The sequence below is a fragment of the Phragmites australis genome, chromosome 3 (assembly GCF_958298935.1).
Source record: "Phragmites australis chromosome 3, lpPhrAust1.1, whole genome shotgun sequence".
NCBI lineage: Eukaryota > Viridiplantae > Streptophyta > Magnoliopsida > Poales > Poaceae > Phragmites > Phragmites australis.
Window position 1 is genome coordinate 27,930,001 of NC_084923.1, and position 4,373 is coordinate 27,934,373.

The window sequence follows — 4,373 nt, forward strand, 5'->3', positions numbered from 1 at the left end:
TTTCTCTTTTTAGCCTTATCCGCTCTTGAATGGCATTTCATCTCGACGCTCATTGTGTATAGATATATCATTGAAAGAGCCTCTCAATAATAATTTCAACAAAGAAAGTACGTAATGGCCTCAGGCCTGCTCTATTACATCGACCACCTTTGAGTTCTCTATATGCGAAGAGCCTGGAATGGTGATAGAACTATCGGAAACTACCCAACGACGAGCGAGCCTGAGATCGCTTACCAGTCATTCCATTGCTTGAAAAAGTTAGCCTGGATCTTAGGAGGAAGGATTGAAGAGCTCTAGAGAAGGTCTGGAAAGGATGGTCGGCCACTAGAAAGCAACAATTCAGCCGAAAGTTTGGACACATTGGCTCTCGTCTTAAAGTTCCCATTGACGACCAAAGGATTAATTCCTCATGGAGGAAAGCCTCACTACCGATGCTTTACTTTCGACTCCATTGATCTTACTCCAACCTAAAGAATACACTGTCTTGCTCAATGTGCAAGGGATCATTCTATAAACTTGGTCTTGGAAAGCCTATCAAGAGTAGCTCGGCATTGGGAATCTATGAAGGAAGAATACCCCTTTGCTTTCTTAGGGGAATAGCCGCTCTTTTATCAGAAGCGAGATTATCGGTCTGTCTCCTTAATAAAGAGTTGAGGAATAGGAGGAGAATCCACTGGCACTCTTAGCAAGAAGGAGCTCCTCTTTCCTAGTGATCTGGTGGCCAGAGGGATCGGGACCTACTATAACAACCGATTGGTAAAGAACCCATTTTAAACAATTGCACAAACCAAGCTCACTGCCTGAAGGATGGAGGGAACGAAAGCGCTTTATCTAAGATATCCCACAGCTCCTTCTTCCCTTTTCAAGAGGGCATTCGAGCAGATTTGTAATAAGGGAAAGGGAGAGAAGAGCTAGGGCCGAGCAGCTACCAGGGCGCATTCATGCTATTTCCAAGCCAGTGGCCATTTGCCATGGGATTAAACAAAGAGAGGCAACAAGAGTTTTTTTTATGATCAAGAAGGGCATTAGTGACTATTTTTTCGGTACCTACCGGTGATGACTTGAGAATAAATAAAGAAGCGATTGAAACAACTGGCGAGTGAATGTTTGGATCATATGCTGCCTTGCTTGATCTTACTAGAGTGAGTTTCCTTCGCTAACGAGATGATGCTTATTCTCAGTCTGGACTATTCCCAGATTTACAACCAACCAACAACTAGTCTTATCTTAGTCCATGGAGAGGAAAAAGCAAACGAAGCACGTTGAGTTGACCTCTTGGCATCACTTTTTCACCTTCCAATTGGACTACACGTTTCACCATCAATCGCTTTTCCAAGGATATGGACCGAGAAGATTTAGTTCAGATTTGAGAAAAACAAGAAAAGAGCAAATCCGCTATCATCTCAAGTCCCCAATCGTTGAACTCGTTGGATCAGTCGAGGAAGAAGAGTGAGGTGTGAGCGCGGGGGTGGTTCGGGGTCTGTGCCCATTGCCCCTACCTTTCCCGTGTACGTCAGGGGCTTTCTCTCGGACTTCTGGCTTCAGACTCAGCTTCAAACCGGAAGATATATAGAAAGTGTTTCGTGAGGTCGGTTTACTTACAAGGAAAAATACCGGACAAAGGTGAATATGAGAGTATGTTGGTCCTAAGAGAAGTCCCAGCCATACGCACTAGAATAACCTTTGAACTCTTTACCTCCTCAGCCGCATCAAGTGCTGATTTTTTTGCTGAACACCTTCTTTGAATGCGAATCCGAGTAAGGCATCAGATCGAGGAAGCAAATAGAGAATGTTTTCATAGAAGCTTTTTTTTTCATAGGTCAACTCTGAGATGAGGTATGCTGAAACACAACTTTTTCATTCTGCCTACGCCAAAAGAATCTAAAAATATCTGTTCGAAGGTGACTGAAGTCCCATGTTTTGAAAGAGAAAAAGTTTCCGCTAGTAATTTTCCTCACCAGTCGAAAACCAATGTTGAGAGAGAATTCCAGATATCGATTAACAGCTTGCCAACCTATCCCTAGACTGACGGATTGATTGACTGACCTGTTTACCAGGTAGGTATACCAATACTAATTGCAACAGGAGATACCTATAGTGTTTAACAAACAACTGACAGCTCGCGATGGAGAGACTTTCCAGTTGACAGAAGAGCGATTGCAAGAGATAGGGCACAGCTAGACAGATGGCACACAGATTTACTTATAGCTTAGTTTCCTATCGACCTCGGCTGTGTAAGGAAATACTTATTGTGGGTGGCGGTTTTTATTTTTGTTTGTTATTATCTACTTATAACAATCCATCCATCCTCTCTTTCGTATACGAGCAGTGAGTAGCTGTCTCGCTCGCTCCGACATCAACAGGAAATCCATCCGCAGAAGTAAAGTCAACTGATTCTTTCATTCCAGTTGTTAGCCCGCCCGTAATACTGCTCAGCTTGAGAGACTTACGCAATGCAATCGATGTCTGCCGGTATGGTTTTAGTTTAAGGTATACCTCATCCCCGATTTGATTACTTTCTGCGGCTTATGCCTCTTCCCCTGCTCTTTAAGTTCAGTTCCGATTAGCCCTACTTACTTATGGATTGGATTAGTCGCCAATAAGAGGAATCTATTTACTAGGAAAAAGTAGCGCTGAGAGTTCGGTGGAAGGGGAAACCATTCCCGTATGGAGCCAGCCTCCCTTAAAGGAATGTCTATATGGGGTCACCACTCTTTTCAGTAGAAGACTGAGTGGGAAGCAGCAGAAGACGAAGCCAATCGATAAGGAAAGGTGTAGTGAAAGTCCTACAGGCTCGTTCAGATGGAGAAATTTGTATTGAAGTAAGAAGGGAGAGATGCCTATAACAATACCAAAAGCATGGGGGCCGGCTACGAAGATTTTTCTCCCGACTCCAGAGGCTAGGTAATAATAGAAAGATGAAGAGAAGTGGGCGGGCATGAGGTATCACAGGAATCTTCATGATAAAATGTGAATGAAAGCTTTAATCACATCCGGATTTTCTAATCCTTACTTTCGGAGAGTGGATCTATCTAATTAGAATGCCCCATCCGTCCTACTCGTAATACAATAGCAATAGTAAAGACAGGATGGAGACTTTGAAAAGAGAAGTTGTGCTAATTGTAATCCTAACAGATCAAAGCAGCAGTCACAAAAAGCCTTTGCTGATTCTTTCTATGCGTATTTGTGGGCAATCTTCCTTGAAGCCTCAATTGCTATTGGTAATCGGTTCTATCCCTTTCTTTCTTGCTTCTTGCTTGCAGCTAACTCTGCCCTTGCAAGTATGTTCGAAAGCACTAGCTGAGCTACACATAAAAAATGAACATATTATAGATTCCCTTCCCGGAATGGAGTCAAGAAAGAACATACATCAGAGTCGTCCTTCTCCCGTTGGTCTCACCTCTTTCTTGTTCGGTCATCCTGTGTGCTTGGCAAGTGGAAAGAAGAGAAGGCTTCCTCTAAAGAAGCCGTATCGAAGTGGAACGATCAAGAGATAGGAGTCCTCGACGGTGCGGCAGAGACAGACATCCATCTCGACTCTTCTTTTACCCTTTTAGTAAGGCGATAAGTGAAGCCGGATGACCTGGAATCTGTTTACCAAGTTAGGACTACACAAGCAGTTTAACAGGCAGATCTGTTCGTTATAGATCCCATGAAACTAGTGAAAAAGATAGGATTTGATTGCGCTTTACTTGCTTTGCTTGCTTCCACTGCTACTTGCTGGAATCGGCCAATCCTCTAGTTTCTACCGGAACTCGTTACCAGCTTGTTCTTTTCTTTCCAGTTTAGAAGAAGTCAATTTCTAGTGTATGGTGCTTCTTGATTCTCAAGTAATTTATCTCTCTAGCCAGAAGGTCTCTGCATGATGTGTCTGTTCTGGCTAGAAGGCCATATTGGTGTATGAGGATCTGTCAAATCCCTATGGGATAGCGGGAACTCTCCTTCATGTCCAAGTCTCGCAGTCCTATCTTTCGAAGCCGGTAAGCATTCTGCTTTCATTCCAACTTTTCCAGGCAGCTTTCCTATAGCCTATTCCGTAGGTAAAAAATGACCTCTCGTAGGTCCTACTTTATCTATTGGTCTAAGCTGGCTGTGCTTTTCATTTTATTTTATCTTTCCGCGAGGGCCTCTGCTGTCCTCGAGGGAATACGACAAGCACTCATCTCCAGCATTCAGGTGGTCCCATCATCTCTATTTCCTCCCGACATTTCCTTCTCTAGTTAGGGAAGCCATAATCAGTCAGTAAGAAGTATATCTATAGGGAGTTTCTAATAAGAGAACTGGATGTGCGAAACTTGTGTCAAGAGGGGTGTAGAAAGGAGAAAAAGCATAGTTCAAACTAGCCTCATCACAATAAAAAAGCCCATGATCGA